This window comes from Lissotriton helveticus, chromosome 7 (assembly GCF_964261635.1).
Source record: "Lissotriton helveticus chromosome 7, aLisHel1.1, whole genome shotgun sequence".
In the NCBI taxonomy this organism is placed as follows: Eukaryota; Metazoa; Chordata; class Amphibia; order Caudata; family Salamandridae; genus Lissotriton; species Lissotriton helveticus.
Window position 1 is genome coordinate 1,908,418,269 of NC_136068.1, and position 21,897 is coordinate 1,908,440,165.

The following is a 21,897-nucleotide window of genomic DNA, read 5'->3' on the forward strand; positions in this document are numbered from 1 at the left end:
GCAGACAATGAAACTCTCATGGGAAATACACTTCAGAGTATTAAAAAGTATAAGAACAGTGTACACTCTATGCAACACTTGGTAAAAAGACACTATTCTCTTAAAATAAGCAATGACTGAAGGTGCTACATATTATACTACCTGCCACATTCCTGCTGTGGTGAACACTTTACATATAGCTAACCCTTCTCCTGAATTAAAACATGCAAATGTACTTAGCTTAATACCTGGTTTACACAGTCTACTATGTTATGTAGAAATTGTCATGCTGAGATGATTCTGTCTAATTAGTCAAGGCTGCTTAGTACACACAGGCCCTCATTACGATGTACCGACTATAAGTCAGCTGTCCCGACACCTTAATTAGGATGCAACCGCACATGGTGCGGTCGCAAACTTACATTTTTTAATCGAAGCTTGCACCGCAGGCTTAAAACGCCTGCAGCACAAGCTCACATAAAAAATTGAAGTTTGTAAACATCCCTGCACGGTGTGGTGCCTGATACACAGTGCAGGGATATTGAGGGGGGTGTCCTTCAGCTCTAAATGCGGCAGGCCGGGAGGCAAGGGGCCCTTCTAGTGACCCTCAAAGTCAGTTTCTGAAAGCCAATCCATGTTGGAAAGGCCGACATGGATTGGCTGCCGGATAACGGTATCTTAATCCCAACAGCAGTTCCGAACCTGGCTCTGCCGTCATTGAAGGGATTACTATTACTATCCAATTACTATTAGTATTCTGCTCCTCTTCTGATGGGCTCTCAGAGCCCGTCTGAAGAGAAGTGGAATCCCCATGCGGTTTTCCCTCTGACCGCAGTAATCAAAATACAGCGGTCGGAGGGAAATCTCAGGATGTCGGGCATAGAGCCCATGACAGCTGGTAGGAGACTCTTCACCCAACATCCAAATCGGGCCCTTAGTATGTTATATTTACACACACCTATTTAAAAAATATATATATTGAGTAAGAAAAGAAGAAAACAGAAAACAGTTTCTTTTTTCCTCCCCATTTTTATAAATTAATCCCTTGCCCTAACCTTCCTCCCACCCTTCCATTCATATTCATACATTATCAAGAATTTCATAAGGACTCTGTGATTTTATTACACAACTGGGAAGTTTTCCAAATCCTTTCTTAACAATAAAGTCAAAAATACATTAGTGGGGTGTATATATATAAAATAGATTCCATTAATAGTGTAGAACATTGGCACCCAGAGTGGAAACACTACAACTCTAATTGTATATCTAAAACATTTAACTAAAAAGAGTCCCCTCTTATTTATTTTCATACTTTAGCAGCAGATTCAAAGTGTCATTGTGATGGGAATACAACAGTTGGTACCATCATAGTTAGCGATCATACACAAATCTACTTTTCTTACAGTATTTATATAGCAGCATAGATAGTCCACAAAGGGAAAGTGCATCCATTCTTTTAGCGCCGTCTATATAACAGCCACAATGCTGGTGCGACTATCACTCCTTCCTACATTTTCCCAGCCTCTACTTACAGAGCAACAAAGTATTCATGAAGTGCAATTGCAGTTTAAAGGTCCGGATACTCCACCCAGTTGGCAAGGCATTTTCAGATTCTAATCCCTTTCTTCCTAGCCCTATGTCCCTTTCGCGTATATATAGCTGTCTCTAGATTATAGGTCACCAATAATCGAGCTAACCATTGTTGTAATGAGGGAGGGGTAGGGTCTAACCAAGCTGAGGCAATACATAACCTCAACACTGCCATTGCTATACTGACAAAAGCACCTCCATCCTCTACTTCCAAGTTTGTTACACCTAATATAATTAACGTGGGGGTTACGTGAACCTGCAATAATAATTTCTTTGATTAGTGACCTAAGTTCTTCACAGGTTGCAAACATATGAGCTAAATCTGCTTTATACAGGGCTCATGGTGGGCAATGCACACCTTTCCCCTCACCCCATTTAGCAATCCAATAAGGAGTGTAATATAACTCAAAACAGGTTTTAAAATACTGTGTTTGAACTTTTGCCGGCATTAAGATCGTTAAGCTATTTCAGAAAGCCCTTGGAAAAGCAGTGTCTGTGAAGTCTAAAATCCCTTGCCACTTCATGGAGTACTTTTCCAGATCATCTCCCATATATTCCTTAAGAAGCTTATATAGAGTCCCAATGCGGGGGGGGGCAAATTGTATCATTTTATCCATAAACTCACACTTCTCAAACATTTCTGCCCCCCATTCATCTGCAAATAGTCCCGAATCAGAAGGCATAGCATTTTGAAGCATTCCCACGTCTACGACTCATCTGGGAATGTGCCAAAATCCATACATGGATGCATGGGGACATCATCTGTAATGCATTAATATGCATTACAGAATATCATCACCACTGAATCTAGTCCGTCTCTAGCCTCCAGTAACTTCCTCAACAGTTTAGACATTACTTGTTCCACACTAGCACCTTTAAAAACTTTCCAACGTAATAGAAAGTTTCCCTCTGCCCCTTGGTTCACGGAATCCCTACGTCTTCAGAGGCAACACTGCAGAAATTTGGAAAGACATTGGCGCTGCTATTATAACTCCTCTGATAAAATCTCTTATAAAAGCGCCCTCTCCAAATATAAGGACCTCATTATTTCGGAGAAAACCACGTATTATACCTCTCGAATTAACCAAGCAAAAAACTCTGCAAGAGAACTGTTTCAAGTAGTCAATCAACTTTCAAACCCCCCTGCCCCTCGCCCTGACGTATCTCAATCCCTTTGCAACTCCCTTGCAAATTTCTTTAAAGATAAAGTAACTTCCATTTTTTCGGCCTTCACCCACAAATCTCCTTCCACCTCCTCTAACAACCAACTTCCACTCACTAACACCCCTACCTTCTCCGTCTTCCAAGCAGTCACTGAGGAACAAGTCCTCCGCCTAATTTCTGGTACCAAATCAGGATCACCCTTAGATCCTTGCCCTCCTGTCATTCTCAATCTTATCCCAGAAGCCATCTCCCCTGCTTTGACGAACATTTGCAACGCCATGTTCACTACCGGTTCATATCCCTCTGTTTGGAAAGAGGCTATCATTAAGCCACTCCTAAAAAAGAAACACTCTTGATCCCCTTCTCCCATCTAGTTATAGACCCATCGCATGCCTCCCTTTCCCAGCAAAAATATTTAAAAAAACTATAAATATATAACTCTCAAAATTCATAGATAAAACTAATTTACTGGACGAAACCCAATTTGGGTTTAGACAGGGACACGGAACTGAAACTGCTCTAATAAAAGCGGCAGACGAAATACGAATGACATTGGATAAAGGAGGAGTTGCAGTATTGATACTGCTGGATCTTTCTGCGGCCTTCGACATGGTCGATCATGTCACCCTGATCGACCGTGTCTCAACAATAGGCATTCAGAACAAGGCTAAAGAACTCCTTGCCTCCTTCTTAGCTAACCGCTCACAGGCAGTAAAAATCGGCCCTTTTACCTCCCATACCTTCACCCTTCCTTGCGGCGTACCACAGGGCTCCTCGCTAAGTCAGACACTGTTTAATATATATGTGTCGGACTTGGCGAGGGTGATAAAATCTTACGGCATTGCCCTTACAACCTATGCCGACGACACCCAATTGTTGTTATCTGTACACAATGACGGTGCGACAGTTGCTGCTAACTTTCAAGAAGGAATGCTGGCAATCAGTTCCTGGATGTCAGCAAACTGTCTCAAATTAAACTCTGATAAGACAGAGGTGATGACATTCGGGAAACTGGAACCTGCTTGTTCCCCTCAATGGTGGCCAACTGAGATGGGATCTCCACCAGAACCTGTCACCAAGGTTCGTAACCTTGGAGTTATGTTTGACAACAAACTAACCTTCCACCATCATGCCGACTCTGTAGTTTCCACTTCCTTCTTTACTCTGAAAAAAATTAAAAAACTTCTACCCTACCTTCCCATTTCAGCCGGAAAAACCTTAATCAGCCCTTTGGTTTTCGCCAAAACTGATTATTGTAATGCCCTCCTCCTCAACGCCCAGGAAAAAGTCCTTAACAGGCTTCAACTAGTTCAGAATGCCTCAGCCAGAATCCTACTGGGCATTTCTAAGTTCAGTTCCATTTCTCCGTACATCCAACAGCTGCACTAGCTACCAGTTAGGGCCCGTACAAAATTCAAGGCATTGTGTATTGCCTATAAAGCCATCAACAACTTAGGCGCACAATTTCTCAGGGATGCCTTCTGCCCGCTACAAAATCCAAGAACGCTTCGCTCTTCCTCAGCTTGTTTGCTCAAAATTCAATGAACAAAAAAGGCCAACTGGGGTGACAGATGCTTCGTGATTTCCACAGCCAAACTTTGGAACACACTTCCCCTTGACATTAAAACTGCCCCTACGCTCATCAGTTTTAGGAAGAAATTAAAAACTTGTTTTTTCCCACACTAAATTTTCTATCATAGCTATCGTTCTGTTTACTGAGCGCCGAGACACCCCTGGGTAATTGTTGCGCTATAAAAATTACATAAACATAAACATAAACATAAACATATGCCATTTGGAGAGTGCATTTGGAGAGTGCATTTCCGGTGATGGATGGGAGCCCTACTGATAGACCAACTCCTATGGTCCTAATAGAGGCAGAACTGCTGTCTAGCTTGAAAGCCTTCAAAGATCTGGGAACCTCATGGACAAACTGGTCCATACACGTACACCACCCACACAAAAAGTGAGGGAGAGCACTATTCCCAAGGGCCACTTTCCCTGTGGATCGTGCTCGGTGTGTACCCTAACCAAGAGGACATCGAGTGTGATTCTACAATCTGGAAAGGAGTGGTTAGAGGTCCACTTCAGTAACTGTAATACCACAAATTTGGTTTACAGGTTACAATGTGAGTGTGGCCTTCAGTATACAGGGCTTACCTCTAGAAAAATTAAAATGAGGATTCAAGAACATCTTAGCACTATAAGGGCAGGCAAGTTGACAACTAGATTAGTACAACAGTGTTACACAATGAAACATAGTTTCACATGAACAGTCCTTGAAATAGTAATTGGTGATCCACAAAATCTTGAAAGGCTACTCCTGTCCAAAGAGGCACGATGGATTTTCCAAGAAAAGAGTGATCAACATTGGTTGAATGAACTTATAGAGTGGAACAGAGTAGGCTAATTGGCGTGTTTTCACTTGTTTGTTTCCTCTTATTGGTTCCGTTTTCTAGCAGCATTAACCATTTATGCACCCCACACTCTTGGATGTTCCTTACTTATTTTGGTATTGGTGAGAGGAGGCACACTGGCCCTGTGGCTGTCTGCCCACAGACTCTAATGATGCTGATTAAATTAAGACTATTTCGTGTTACCAGGAGATAATGGTTGATCCCCGCTGGAAATTAAAATGAATACCATTGTTGACACTGGTATCAGAGACAAAATTGCATTGAGCTTAGAACAAGATTCCATTGAAATAAGGGTCTCACTCACGGGTCCTGTGTGGTGGGTTTATATTGATAGAAGGACGCTATGTTGGTAATGATAGAGATCCACAAAAAAATTCAATAAAACAAAACGAAATAATAATAAAAAAAACAATAAAGAAGGAGATAAGTTTTAATATTGTGTAACAGTGAGGCGGTTGTTCCCCAACCTAAGATGGTGGTCATACTCTCGTGGGAACATTGGTTGTCACATGTTATTACGCATGATTGAATATGAACGTGGAAAGATTTCACTGTCAAAAGATGTGGATACAAGTTTTAATAGTGTGTAATAGGTCGCGATGAGTCTTTCGTTGTCTGAAGATGTGGTTGTTTTCCCAACCTAAGATTGTGGTAGCGCTCTAGTGTTCCTTTAGCGGAACAGGAACCACGTCACAGGATGTGGTAGGCTGGGTAATTTTTCTCTGGCGCCGAAGCGAGAGGAAGCCAGCCCCGGCGCTCCTGTACAAAATAAATAAGTTTAACACCTAACGCGGTGTCATAGCTTCATTACAATGGCGACGAGTCGGGATCACTAATACCCGAACGCGCGCGACCCCTGAAATTGCACGCATCTCGCGTGAGGAACGAAAAAAGGACACGGAGCGCGGCAGAGGAGCCGGCAAGGCAGCAAGGAGAGTGGAAAGGGCGCCAAAAACGCTCGAAAACGCACACAAGCCGGAAGGGGACCCCACACAGTTACCAGAGCCCAGAAAAGGCCACAGCCCGAAGAAACTATATCCCGAGGGGGTAGTGCACACTGCGAGGCTGCTGACGTCACCACGAGGATCCACTAAGTACCTGGCCAATATCACGGTGAGCCCTTGAAGTGCCTCTGCACCAGAGAGAAGAGGCGCACGCTGGCGGAAACCGCAGGCCCATCGAGTAAGAAGGGGGGAGGCAGCTCACGAGCCACAACCCGCACCACAGAGAGTGGACTAGGAGAGGACAGCGAGGGAGAGCACAGAGAGGACGAGGGAGAAGAGCAAGACGCCCCAGGGAGTCCGTCCAGGCAAACAGTCACTGTACCAAAGCCCAGGAGGAACGCCCCAGCCATGGCGAGCCAGAGCACATCCCTCACCCAACTAGTTCCATTCCTCACGAAAAGCGGAGAACCGGAAAGGAAATGGGAAGACTGGAAGAGGTACTTCCTTAACTATCTGGAGGCGCTAGAAGAAGAAGGGGACACCCCATTCTCGAGTAAGAGGAAAAAGAAGATTCTGCTCCACAACTTGGGTCCAGAAGGGCTCAGGATCTACGACACGATCGTGAAAGGAGAAAGAGCCGCAACGGACACGGAGGTATTTGATCATGCCATCGAAGACTTGGACGCACATTACAGGCCTGTGGTGTGCGTCGCCATTGACAGATTTAACTTCTTTCAGAGGAAGCAGAAGAGCGGAGAGTCAGTGGATGAATATGTTGTAGCGCTGAGAAAGCTAGCTGCCACGTGCAGATTTGGAGGACTGCTGGATGAATTCATCAGGGACCAAATTATCATGCATACCTCTAGTGCCCACATACAGGAGAAATTGTGGGTGAACGGCGACGCTCCACTCAAGGAAATCTGGGCGATGGTAAAGAAAGCAGAACTATCGAGAAGGTGCACCCAAGCGGCGAAGAGAGACGCCCAAGAAACGCAAGCGGTGTGTAGAATAATGGCGCCAAACAGAAACGACCGTTGGAGGCAAAATGAGACGAGGAAGACCCAGGGAGGAAATAGAGCTGATTTCCCCAACAAATCACAGGTGGACAGCAAGTCACACAAGACAGGAAAAAACCAGTGTTACAGGTGTGGGAGCACTAACCACCTAGGAAACGACAAGGCGTGTCCTGCTTTCAAAGTTAGATGTTCGTATTGCAACATCTTTGGACACTACGAGAAGGTGTGTCGCAGGAAACCGAAGAATGCCGTGGTGCGCTTGGTGGACCAGGATCAGCGAGACGATTACAGCGATCAGGACGACAAAGGGGAGGAGGAGGAATTCCTGTACATTGACGTCCAGATTCTGGAGATGGATGGTTCCAACTCAGACAAGCCCAGGCTAGATATGCACATAGGAGGAATACCCTTGGAGATGATCGCGGACAGTGGAGCGCCCATCTCGATCGTCCAGAGGCAGGTGTGGGAAGACAACTTCGCATCAAGGATCAAAGGAGCACTCCTACCCATGGATGTGAGACCGGTAACGTACACTGGACAAAAGATCCCCATGCTAGGCTACTGCCCGCTCTTGTTTGAATTTAGAGGCCGTCATGCGCAGTGCAAGCTGTACGTTGCAGAGAGAGGCCCTTCCGTACTGAGTTGGAAGGACCAGGGAGCCTTGGGGATCCAGCTCAACCCAGGAGGCATAGAGAAAATCCTGCTCATGGATATGGAAATCAAGGAAGACGTACAGCTGTGGCGGAAGACATATCCCAAGGTATTCAACGGACAGATCGGTGAGCTGGGCAAGTACACACATCTCATCAAACTGAAAGAAGGAGCAGTACCGGTCGTCCACAAAGTGAGGAACATCCCGTTCCGCAGCAGGGAGGCGGTACAAACAGAACTGGAAAGGTTAGAAAAAGAGGGAGTTATAAGGGCAATAGAGAGCGCTGAGTGGCTGTCGCCCCTGGTTGTAGCCCAAAAACCCAATGGCAAGGTACGTCTCTGCGTGGACTTAAGAGAGTTAAACAAAAACATTGTCATAGACAAATTCCCCTTACCACGCATCAGTGAAATGCTGGCGAAAACGAAGGACGTCGCATGGTTCTCCACGGTGGACCTCTCGTCGGCCTACCATCAGGTCAAACTCCATCCGTCGTGCACCCACCTCACGTCGTTCATCACGCCATTCGGGTGCTATGAGTTCGTGAGGATGCCCTTCGGCCTAGCTTCAGCCGCTGCTGTGTTCCAGAAAATCATGCACAAGCTCCTGAAAGACCTGAAAGACGTCCTGTTCTTTCAAGATGACATTCTGGTGATGGGGAAGTCGAGGCAAGAACACAATGTGAAACTTCACAAAGTACTACAGAAGCTGCAGGACAGTGGATTGACCGCCGAATGGACCAAATGCAATCTAGGCGTCCAGTCAGTCACATACCTCGGACATGAGGTGAGCGGGCAAGGGATAACGCCGAAGAAAACAAACATGAGAGCCATCATGGAAGCACCCACCCCGGAAAAGAAAGAGGATGTTCGGTCATTCCTAGGAATGGCCGAGTACTACAGCAATTTCATTCCTCACTTCGCTACAAAGACACACCACATACGACAGCTGCTCAAGGAAAAGAACCGGTTCCAATGGGGGAAGGAAGAGCAGACCGAGTTTGACGCGCTCAAGCTGGAAATGGGAACAGCCATTCCCCTCAAAGGATTCGACCCCAAAGCGGAGTCTATTCTCACCACAGACGCCAGCGATCGAGGCTTGGGAGCTGTACTGATGCAGAAAGAGGAGTCAGGAGAGATGTCGACTGTCAGCTTCGCCTCCCGCTCGCTCTCACCCAATGAGGAGAAGTTCAGTGTGGTGGAGAAAGAAATGCTGGCAGTGGTCTGGGCGGTCGAGAAGTTTAGACAATACTTGTGGGGTGCCAAGTTCCTCGTGAGAACTGACCACAAGCCATTGGTTCGCGTGCTAACATCCAGCGGACATGACCACGCTACACCCAGGATAGCCAAGATGACTCTACGACTATTGGACTATGTTTATGAAGTCGAGCACATTCCTGGACCACAGAACAAAGTAGCCGACTTCCTTAGTAGGGCAGCCGCCATGGAAGAAGCACGGAACGAGGACAGACAAGAATGGGATGGGTACGTGGTAGCCACCATCCAGGACACTGAAGAGGTGATAAGCGCCCAGGAATGGGAGGAGGCCTACGGTGAAGATACAGACTTAGTAGCTGTAAAGGGTTATGTAGTTCACGGCTGGCCAGAGAAAAGACACTTAAAGGAGGAACTGAAGAGGTACTGGGAAGTCCGAGAGGAACGGTCCTTGGCTGAAAATCCAACGTTCTTACTCCGAGGGGACAAGGTGGTACCGCCCAGAGACTTGTTGGAATGACTGATGTCCTTGCTACATGAAGGGCACCAGGGAATCACAAAAACGAAAGCCTTGGCCAGGCAAGCATACTGGTGGCCTGCCATCGACGCGCAGGTGGAAAGACATGTGCGCTCTTGCGAGTCTTGTGCAAAGTCGGACAAAGCTCAGAGCATGCTGAGACCACCGCTGGGAAGGTTTCCGATTCCAGATGGGCCGTGGGAGATGTTGTCGGTGGACATAATGGGGCCAGTCCTGAACAAGGAAGGCACTCAAAAATATGTGGTGGTTGCCATCGATAGGTATTCTAAATGGCCGGAGATACAAATCTTGGAGCGAGTGGACACTGAAGCCGTGATAAAGTTTTTGCGCACCACGTTTGTCAGCGAAGGAATCCCAAAGATCATCACCTGCGACAATGGACCCCAGTTCACTTCGGAAAAATGGACAGCCTTCACCAAAAGAAACGGAATTGAAGTGAAGCACACCCCGATCTACCACCCGGCGGGGAACGGCCAAGTGGAACGTTTCAATAGGGTGATCATGGGCACCATACAGGCAGCCATTGAAGATGGAATGGATTGGGAAAAGGAGCTGGAGAAGATGATTTGGGCATACCGAATCACACCGGGTAGCACAGGCTACAGCCCATTCAAGATCTTAAGAGGCAGAGAAGCGTTCACCAAGGACAATGCAGCGTGGAGGAAGTTGATTGTCCAGAGCAAGTGGTCACCGGCGGTGGTCAGGAAAAATTTGGAGAGAGCTCAGGAAGTCTACACGTCCCACTACAACAGAAGACGGAACACTCACAGCACAGAACTGGACAAAGGTGATTGGGTAAGGGTGAAGTTGGCCATCATGAAGAGAAAGGGAGAGAGCAAGTTCTCACCTCCCCTTAAAGTGGTGGAACCCTACGCCAGATCGGCTCTCCTGAGCGATGGTAAGATTTGGTCGATGGACAGAATGGCTAAATGCAGCAAGATACTGAAATGGGAAGATGATGTGGAAGAAGGAACAGAGGATGTCTTGGAGGAAGGAGAAAGTGAAAGTGAAGAAAGGACAGGAAGGAATGAGATAGGAACAGAAGGACTAAGGGCAGGTACAGAAAGAGAGCGGAGTGAAACGACGGGAGGAAGAAGCAGAGGAGAAGAAGGGAGTGAAAGGAAGACGAAGGACGAGGAAGTAGAAGGGATGAGAGAAAGAAGAGAAAACGAGACAACGGGAGAACAGAGAAAGAATGAGAGAGTGGAGACTCGAGCAGGGAGGAGAATTAAGGTACCTGAGAGATTCAAGGACTATGAAATGGACTGGAAGTAAGACTTTGTACATTTGGTTATGGTGCATAAAGGGGGGAGATGTGGTAGCGCTCTAGTGTTCCTTTAGCGGAACAGGAACCACGTCACAGGATGTGGTAGGCTGGGTCATTGTTCTCTGGCGCCGAAGCGAGAGGAAGCCAGCCCCGGCGCTCCTGTACAAAATAAATAAGTTTAACACCTAACGCGGTGTCATAGCTTCATTACAAAGATGGCGGTTACACTCTCGCAAGAACTTTTGTTGACACATGGTGCTCCGGGCGACTGTAAATGAACGCGGTACAAGTGCACGGGCAGCAGACGTGGAGACAACACCCTCCGTGAGGCCCCGTCTGGTAAGGAGTAGGGGGCAGCCGCATAGCGGCTGTGAGGCTGAAGGAATACTCAGCAAATAAGTAAGCCAATGGTCACTCTTCACTATTTAAGCGGTAACAGCACATTAATGAGATTGAAAATAGTTGAGAAACGTAGTGGCGACGATAATTTGGCATGGAAAAAGCTTTATACATGTGCAATGACTAGCCCAATAGGTATGTAGCTGTTGTCTAACCCCGCACTAGAAACCTACGCTTTCCTCATTTTTCTTTCCTCAATGGGGGACTCTTGGGGTTAGATTCATGCAACGATTGAGGGCTGAATCTGAGAGGAGGACTCACATGAGGAGCCTTTCTTTTAAATCGTACCTTACAGCTGGTAGGAGACGCCGAGACTGATTAAGAGTAAATATGGCATACACAACATAATACAATAAATGGAGCAGTGAATCTTTGACATGGTGTGTATTGATATCGGTAATGCTAATTGTATATTTTAACCCTTTGTTGACAGTCTACATGAATGGTATGTCCAACTTTGGTGCAGTGGCGTAAAAGTTTGGCCCTGAAGAATTTGCCTAAAGTGTTCCGGGCATGAAACATGTTGGCATATGGTAATGGTGTGCATGAATAGCAGCCTGCCTTGCTTTTTAGTTTGATAGGGTTCACAAAGTAAAGAATAAAGTGATTGCGAGACGAGTGTACCTATCAATTTTAATTCCCTTTTTTTTTTGTCACAACGTGAAGTGAGATTCTTTATCACTTCACTGCACTTATAGTTTGCTTTTTTGGACACGTTTTGTTTTGGGTAAAATGACCGCTGATGATGAAAAAAATGGGCTTGTCTGGTGAGTACCTACCAGGTATCCCGATGGTGGTGCGCCCGTGAGGGTTCATTTTGCCTTTGCACTTTTTTTCACATTTTGAGTGTTGGGAACTGAATGTATTGGGAATTTATATATACGTCTGTTATCTCTCTCATTCATATAGACTGTCATAATTGGGATGGAGGCTTTTTATGAAAGGCAGTAAAACGTGTGGCACACTACCCCCAAATATGTAAAGAAGGAGAGAAAATTGTTGATGTAGAAAATTGTAATACGCTGCACACGTTTGATTTTTTTTTTTTTTTTTTTACAGAGTGTTATATGGCGCGAACTAGACCCGAACCGAATCAGGTATCAGAGCGCTTTACAGATTTTCCAGTTACGTTACATGAGGACACATTTTCATTTTAGGCACGGGGAGATTAAGTGATTTGCCCAGAATCACAGGAGGTTTTTGGCGTCGTTACCGAGACTCGAGCCCAGATCCCCAGGTCCGAGGTTGAGCGCCCTAGCCGTTAGGCCAACTCCTCTCCCCTACAATTTTAAAGTAATTGCCTTAGAAAACCGGGTCATGTTGTTTGGATTTCATTATTAAAAACCCCTACCTAACCAAGGGCTACAATTAGTTCGCAACAACTAAAGAAGTACCACAGCCAATTAATGAAACCATAACTACCCTATTACATAAGCTGGGGAAAGACCCAGGAGAGGCTGATAAGGGTACCATTCAGTTGCTGGTGCTCTTGCATCTCTCGGCGGCTGACGAAATGGTCGTCCATGAACTTCTGATTGACTGTGTTAGAGCCGCAGGCCTCTGGGGTATAATGCTCAAGTGGGGCACCCCTTTCCTGATGGACTGCATCCAGTTGGTTCGCCTATTCTCCGTCCACTCACCCATAGTCCAACTTACAAGTGGAGTGCCCAGAGGTCCTCTCTTTCAACCCATCTGTTCAATTTCTACATGTTCTTCCTTGCATACTCTCTGAAAAAGATGAACATTACAATTTACAATAACGCTGACGATATGCAATTAGTTTTGCTAATGATAATTCACCTGAATCTAAAGATACTTTTCAAAACAAAATACTATTCATCCGCAATTAGATAAATAGTAATCTAATCAAGTTCAACTCCAATAAGACTGAGATTATCAAACCCAGTATCAGGCATGACCTGTGGTACCCCACATTTTGGCCAGCCACCAAGGCGCGTCCCTCCAACCAAAAAGCTCTGTCAAGAGCCTCGGAGTCCTTATGAATAAGAACTTGTCTATGAAACCTCAAGTCAGTGGTGTAAAAATAGCCCACTCAGCCACCACCGTGTGGGGGGCCCGAGCTCCAGAAGCCCCTTTCGGCACTGTGCATGGGTGGCCCTGAGAGCCCTTGACTGGGTCCAGAGCATGGGGGCCCCCAACATGTACTTTGCTCGGGGGACCTCTCAAGTTTGGTTATGTCACTGCCTCAAGTAGGGGTTGTGATCTCGTCCTGTTTTTATTGCTTTTTAAAATCAGAAAGATTTGCAAATTTCTTACTCTTGAAGCTTTTACCCAGGTTATCATCGCATTAGTCAGCTTGGTGATCAGCTAAGGGAATTTTATCTAGTGGGGTATACCTGAAGGACTCAGTCGTAGATTGCAATTAGCTCAAAACCAAGCAGCCAGGTTCATCTATCATCATCCTAGGAGCTGCCACATAACCCCACTGATGAGGCAACTACACTGGCTGCTGGTGAAACAACGAATGGTTTTCAAGACTGGCTGCATAATTGTTAAATCATCATCTCAGTTCACATTCAAAAGTAGACTCCCTCCCACAAACTGAGATGTGCTCACCAGAACACTTTCACCATTCTCACATTCAAGAAGATCACATTTGGGTGGGTACAGCTTCTCCGTATACAACCTTGGTATTCAGAACTCCCTTCCATTGGCAATCAGGTCGACCCCCTGGTATACCAGATTCAGACAATACCTAAAAACCTGTCTTTTCTAATGGGCTGATGTCTGATTCATGAACAGTGTGCTTTTTTTTACCCCAGTTCCAAGGAACCTTTAAGTACCTATAACATAACAACCCAGGGAAATGCACATCACATCATATTTGAATTTGAATTTAAAAACATTTGTACAGCGCACGCATACCCAACGGTTTTATGGCGCTAGTGAAAGATCAGTGGATGGCAGCGGCGACGGATTTAGGGGAAGGCTTGGGTGAACAGAAAAGTTTTAAGATTTTTACGGAACAGGGAGTACGAGAGGGAGGTGCGTAGAGCGATTGGGAGGGAGTTCCAAAACGTTGGGGCCAGGACAGCGAATCTCACTCCGCCCGACCTCTGCTTTTTAAAGCGAGGGATGGTAAGAAGGGCCAAGTGAGCCGAGCGGAGTTCTCTGCCTGGACAGTAAGGTTTGATAAGAGAGCAGATGAATTTAGGAGCAGTGCCCGCTCTGGCTTGATAGGTAAGACAGCCGAGCTTAAACAGGGCGCGCTCTCTTATCGGGAGCCAGTGCAGGGTCTTGAGTAAAAGGGTGACCCGATGATATCTGGGAAGGCCATGGATCAGACGGGCCGCCTGGTTCTGCACCAGTTGCAGACGGTGGATCATATATGCAGGGGCTCCGTTATAGACTATGTTGCCATAGTCTATCCGAGATAACACCATGGCCATCATGATGATTTTTAGAGCAGGGGGGGAAAAGAAGCGGGAAACCTTCCTAATCACTCTAAGGGAAAAGAAGGATGAGGAGACCACAGAGTTAACTTGTGGGAGAACCGAAAGCTGGGGATTAAGAAAGATACCCAAAGTCTTCACTTTAGGAACCGGGAGTGGAGGGACACCAAGGGAAGGGGGCCAAAAGGAGGGAGACCAGGGACTGCAGCCACCTCCGGTCAAGACCAGTTCAGTCTTGTCCGGATTGAGTTTGAGGTGGCTGCAGTTCATCCAATCTTGAATAAGGGTCATGGTGGTTTGAACATTCAGAGCGGATGAAGATGAATGGGATAGATTGAAGATTAACTGGAGATCATCCGCGTAATTAAATACGGTGACCTCCAGTTGCTGTAACATAAAAATGAGAGGGAAGATATAAAGGTTAAACAAAAGAGGGGAAAGCGATGAGCCTTGGGGGACCCCGCACTCTACCTTGCGGGTGGCTGCTGCAAAATCAGCCAGATGGACACTCTGTGTTCTCTCAGCCAGGAAGGACTGCAGCCAACGGAAGGCTAGGCCCTCAACCCCCGCCGCCCTGACACGGTTAAGAAGAATGGTGTGGTTCACCGTGTCAAAAGCGGCGGATAGGTCAAGGAGAATCAGAGCTTGCGGACGGTTGATGTCGATTCCGTCACGCAGCTTGTCCATAACTGAAATGACCACCTTTTCGGTAGAGTGCAGGGGGCGGAAACCAGCTTGACAGGGGGAAAGGCAGTGATTTGTCTCAATGTGAGTACTCAGCGTGGAAGTGATGTGGGTTTCGAGTACCTTAGCAAGGTAGGGGAGGAGTGAAATAGGACGGTAATTGGAAGCAGAGAGGGGATCGGCGTCCAGCTTTTTCAAAATAGGGATGACAACCGCAGATTTATGTGAAATAGGAACGTGACCATGAATAAGGGAGTCATTGAGGAGGGTCAGGGGAGGGGTGAGGCAGACTGAATAGATTTCCCTGAGTATGTTAGCGGGGGCAAAATCCTGAGGCGAGCCTGATTTGACCCGTTGAAGCAGGGGAACGAGGGTATCAGTGGTAAGGAGTGGGAAGTTGGACAATTTAGCAGAGGGGGGGGGGGAAGGGTCCATGAAAGTGGGGGAGGGGAGGGGAATGTTATGTTTAATCTTTTTAACTTTATCTATAAAAAACTCATTGAGCGAGTCACAGAGGAGTTGGGACGGGGGAGTGGTGGACGTGACTCTGGTGGAGGAGGCAAGCTCGTGAACAGCTTGCCTCCATATGTCCCTATTGCAATATTAAATGTAGATGTAAAAATCTTCACTAAAATTGGTGTCCAACTTTGAGCACATCTTCCCAGCACTTGTACACTCAGACCAATTTAGCAATAATGGATGCAGAAAAAGCCTTCAACTTGGTGAACTGGTACTTTATGACCAATGTGTTTGAGAGAGGTGGGTTTGGCTCCAAATTCCTGAGCCAAATTCCTGAGCCTGACTCTGACAGTATGTCAATTCCCATTAGCAGGGATATTCCTCCATGGAGACACCATCTCCATAGCCCAGCTGAAAAGAGGTACTACACAGGGCTTCTCCCTGTCCCACTACTTTTTGCCTTAGGCATTGAAACCTTGGAAGCCCATGGTTGGGAGCATAAGGACAAGAGTGGCCTTGACTTAGAAGGGGAGGAATAAAAAGTAATGCAATTCACAGACAATGTTTTATTAGCCTTGACAGAACTGGGGGCCTCCCTGCTGAAGCTCCAGTCCAATTTTTCTAAATTCCTATTGTCATCTGGCTTTAAAATTAATTCAGACAAATCAGAAATATTAAATCTATCTCTTCTGAGCATGAAGGTAACTGCCCTTCAGGAGAGGGTTCCTTAAGACGTGGGAGTGTCAACACATTACATTCTTGGGGGCCAAGATGTCACAGCACCTATCCGATCTTTTCACGATTAACTTCTTACATCTCTTGACAGAGATTCGAGGTGGCCTGCAGAAGTGGGAAGCCCTACCAGCATGATGGGTGTGCAGTATAACAGCACCTTAAATAAATGTTTTGTTGAGACTCTTTTAACTGTTTCATGTCATACCCATACGCCTTCCGGCACTTTTCTCTCAATACCTTATACTACTTGTCCCTTAAATATATCCCGAAGGGGGAGACCATGGGTATCATACTAGATACTTTGTAGACCACCGAAAAAGTGAGGTCTGGCACTCCCCACCGTTAACACCCTCTATACGGCATGCCAACATTGTGTTCTAGTAGACCAGAGTGTGAGAGCGTTTGAAAAGACATGGGTCCATATGGAAAGAGCTTTGGCAGGCCCATTGTGTTGGATTTGGTGTGGAATCTATCACTGATAGGCCACCTAACCTCTGCCTAAAAATCCCTAATGTATACCACCCTATGGGACAAAGCTTATAAGATATTATAATTGACCCCATACCTCTCCCCATATGATCCTGTACACTTCCCCAGGCCATTACACCTGGGCTTAAACCTGTCCAATTTGATGCATGGAGTGGGTGTGGTTGCCTAATGGTGAGAGATATGTACGACAAGGGCATTTTCAAATTCTTTTTTGGCTTCAAACTGACTTTTAAATTAGAAAAATCTGAGAGACTGCGTTATGCATAACTACGACATTGGGAGTCCCACCTAACCAAGTGCAATTTAACCCCAATAGAACATTTTTTCAAATTAACTAGTGTCACAAGAGGTATTATATTAACATTATATCAACTTATTCTCATCGCAACACTTTCAACTACACAGCCACATGCCGCAAAATGGGTCATTGTGGTCCAACACAATCTCACGGATTAACAGTGGTAGGATGTTTGAAGAAACATTAATAAAAACTCCCACCACACACTGGACAAAGAGGCACACTGCAAGTTACTCTGTGAATGCTACATGCACCCGGCCAAGCTACTTACATATTACCAAAGAGTCAGTCCCTTATGTTATAGGGTATGTGGAGACATGGGCAACCACATCATATTTGCTGGTCCTGCTCCAAGATTCAATTATAGTGGAAAGAAGTGTTGATTGAGATGGAAACTATCTTTGGAAAAGGCAACACGTTACTTAACTGGAGCTGTCTGGGAGCTGCAAAAACTGCAATTGCGGCTTCCTGGATAAAGAAGGGAGTTCTAGATATTTGACAATGGCACTTTCACCTCTGTAACCTCCTGGTGATGGAAAGACTGATCTGCCACATGGGGTACAAATGCTGGCCCAAACCTCTCCAAACTTCTGGAACTTCTTCCTGAAGTTCCTATTGAGGGCTCAAAGTGTCCAAAACACAAATCCAAGGTTACAGAGTCTCTGAATTTCTCCACAGAAGTTTGGACTGCATTTACTACAATTCACCTGGTTAAATCCTTTAAAGTCACACTGAAGGGGGTCAGCAGGATTCTTCTTGCTGGAGATGATGAAATGGAGCTCTTTTACCCTGTTGCTTTCAGGGAGGCCACTCCTCTTTTTGAAGAAACACAAAGTCGTAGGCGGTGTACTCCCTTAGTGTGCTGCAGGTGCAGTCATTCAGAGTGCAGTCCTCTTGATGCATATACTTTATTGCAGTATTATAATATTAGCCTATCAAACTAAAATACTTCAAGGGGGAACAACTAAATTGGTAGTTTTTCCCTCACCAGGGCACATAAAACATCTTGTAAAATGTTTCTTCTTATTTTTACATTGCACCATTCCCTGGGGGCACCTAGGGTAGATCTTAGGGGTGATTTATATGTAAAAATAAGGTTGTTTAATACTTTGAAAGTGCCTTTAAATCCAAGGTAGAATTTGCATGTATTTCAATTTAAAAACAGCTAGCAAAGCAGAGCTTACTTTTAAAATGACTGCAGTCAACACATCAGTGCACACTTAAGTGCATTAAATCTGCTGGGCATCTACACATACATGCCCTACCATATACTAGGGACTTACAGGTAGATTGTCAGTAAAAAACATAATTGCACCTAATTGCCATATATCTTTTAATCAGAGTACTGGCCCTGGACCTGGTTAGCAGAGTCCAGGGCACAGGCAGAGTTAGTTACCACCAGTACCAGTCAAAAAATGGGGAGGGATCAGGGCCGGAAAGGATGACTTTTTCATAAGTCCAAAGAAAAGTGTCACCTGCCAATGTAATACCAAGAACTACATTCATTATTCCAAGAATTCACACCATGACAGGGCCAGTATTGTCCTAGAAGTGGGTATCTTTATCCCATTTGTCTTCACGATATACAACCAATTACCATGATTACGCAGGGTCTGCATTAAACCGGGCAGCAATACCACTATGTCATGCATGCCAATAATATATCAAAAATACAATAGTTATGACAAGTATTATTACCTGCTGACCCATTTCTGAAACCCTTACTTCAGGTACCATCAGTAGTGCAACCTCCAGAAAGGAGCGCCTGGCAGCAAAGGAGGTCTTTATTGGTGGCCCTGTTGAGCATAGTGGCATGATCTGCCGGGGAATGCTTTTCGGTGGCCCAGCAGTGCTGATCATGAGCAGGGGCATATGTCTTGGGGTAGTTGGTAAGGCATGTGCAGCCAGCTGGACAACAGACCATGGCTTGGTAAAGATCCAGCAGATGGTTGATAGTCTATGTAATCTAGTCATGATAGCTCATGTGTCAAGTAAAGTGTTAATTGACTTGGTGTTATGGTCACCAAAGTGCATCCAAAGAGGGACCAAGTGTGGCGATCATGATGCCATCTCCAGCATTGCACCTCCATCGAGGTCCAAGGGTTTGCAGGGGGGGAGGTTGTGATGGTGACTCAGGAGACAGAATCCTTTGCATTGCAGAGCTCACCATCCATGTGGGTGAATAAAAACCAGCATGGGTTAGTTGTGGTCTAATTATATCTTTGCTCTAGGAGACTGCTCAGATGCAGTCAGATGTGTATGTTTACAGTGAATCTGAAATTATTATTATTATTATTAAAACCATTTATTAAGCGCCTGGTTACCCAAAACAGTGTGTCCCCGCGCTGAGCACTGCACAAAAAGCTAAGAGGACAGGGCTGAGGGAAAAAGAAGAACAGAAGAGGCACATAGGTTAGGCCTGAGGGAAGAGAAAAGTTTTAAGCTTTCTTCGAAACATACTCTCGGAGGGCTCCATCCGGAGACCCAGCGGGAGCTCGTTCCAACTTTTGGCCGCTAGAAATCTGAACGAGCGTCCGCCCATCCTGGCTTTGTTAATTTTCGGAAGTTTAAAAATCATCCTGCCGGCTGATCTAAGATCTCTGGTGGGACGGTGTATCGTCAATAAATTTTGAAGATAGGCTGGGCCTTTGCCTTGAGCTATACGATGAGCGAAACAAAGGGACTTAAATTTGATGCGCTCTCTTATCGGTAGCCAGTGTAGTTTGGATAGAGCAGATTTACCTGATGCTTTGCGGGGAAGTTTAAGCACTAGGCGAGCTGCGACGTTCTGTGCACATTGAAGTTGGTGTAATCCTTTTTGGCTCAACCCTAGAAGCAAAGCATTTCCGAAGTCCAAGTGGGGGGTTACCAAGGCGTGGACAATGGTCTTTCTCGAGTCTATAGGTAAGAGGTCCAGAATCTTACGGAGAACCTTCAGTATACCGAAGCACTTGGTTGTGACTTTGGTCACATGGGTTTTATAGGAGAGATCAGAATCTAAAATGATGCCCAGATTGCGTACCGATTCCACCGGGCAAGGGGGGCTGCCCAGTTCCTTAGGCCACCACAAGTGTGACTAAGCAGAGGCTGATTTCCCTACTACCAGCAGCTCGTTTTTTTCGTCGTTAAGGCGAAGACAGTTGTAGTCCATCCATGCTGCTACCGATGTAAGACAACTTGAGAAGTTGATGGCATCTTCTCTGCACTCTGGTGTGAGTTTGAGCAGCAGTTGAGTGTCATCGGTGTAGATGACAATGCCCACCCCAAAACTCTCAACTATGCGGGCCAGGGGTGCCATATAAATGTTAAACAAAGTAGGGCTCAGACTCGAGCCCTGTGGAACCCCATGGCCTACATTTCTGCGTGAGGATTTAAAGGGGGGGCAGTGCATTTGGAAACTCCTGTTAGTCAAGAAAGACTCTACCCAAGCCAGGGCTCGTCCCTTCACTCCGATGTCCGCCAGCCGAGACAGCAGCGTTGAGTGCAGCACGGTGTCAAAAGCTGCACTAAGATCTAGTAAAAGCAACGCTGCTGTCTCACCATCTTCCACTATACTCCTCAAACCTTCGGTGGAGAAAAGTAGGGCTGATTCTGTAGAGTGACCCGCTCTAAATCCCGATTGAGTGGGATGCAGGAGAGAATGTTCTTCCAAGTAGCTCATGAGCTGCTTATTCACCACCTTCTCCACGATTTTGGCACAGAAAGGGAGAAGGGAGATGGGGCGGAGGTTCTGAAACTGGGTGATGTGAATGTTGGGTTTTCTCTTTAAAGGGATTACCTGGGCAGTCTTCCACGCGTCTGGTACCTGACAATCATGGAAGGAGAGTGACATCATGAGACTAATCTGATCTATTATTGTGGTCTCCAATACTCCTTTAAAGCAAGCAGGAGGACAGACATCGCTGGGTGAGCCAGATTGAATGCTATTGGCAATGCTTACTAGATCATGTTTCTCAGGTGTAACAAAACAAGAGAGACAGGAGGTTTCCGTAAGAGTGCTTATGACTTATGTATGTTTCGACGGCTGGATTTCATCCTTGGGAAAGGGGGCATGAATGTTATCAATTTTACCTATAAAGTAGTCTGCGATAGAATCGCACAGCTCTTCTGAGTAGGTGTCTTGAGCATCCAGCCTGGTAGGGACCGTGAGCTCTCTGTAGATGGTAAATAATTCTCTAGTTTGGTTCTTGGCTGAATCGATTCTGTTTTTGAGATAACAGCTTTTTTCTGTTCTTAACAATTTTTTATACGTATTGAGTTCTCTTTTGTAGTGCAATTTGTCTTCAGAGTTGTACTGTGATCTCCACCTACGTTCTAGGTTTTTACATCTAGACCTGGCCAGTTTGAGTGATTCTGAAAACCAGGGGGCAGTTTTCGAATGCCTACCAGGAGGCTGGGTAGTCCATGGAGCTATCTCATCCAGTGCAGTGGTCACCCATGTTTCATATTTGTTCCAAGCCTCCTCCAAGGAGTTACTTTGAGAAGGGGGATTTTTTTGAAGAGCACATCTAAAACCATCTTGGTTAAAATTATTCAATTTTCTTCGTTTCACGGGTGGAGGTTTTGAAGAAATGTTATCTGAAAGAGTTTTATCTACTGTAAACGGAATGATAAAGTGATCCGACCAGATTGTTCTTACCGG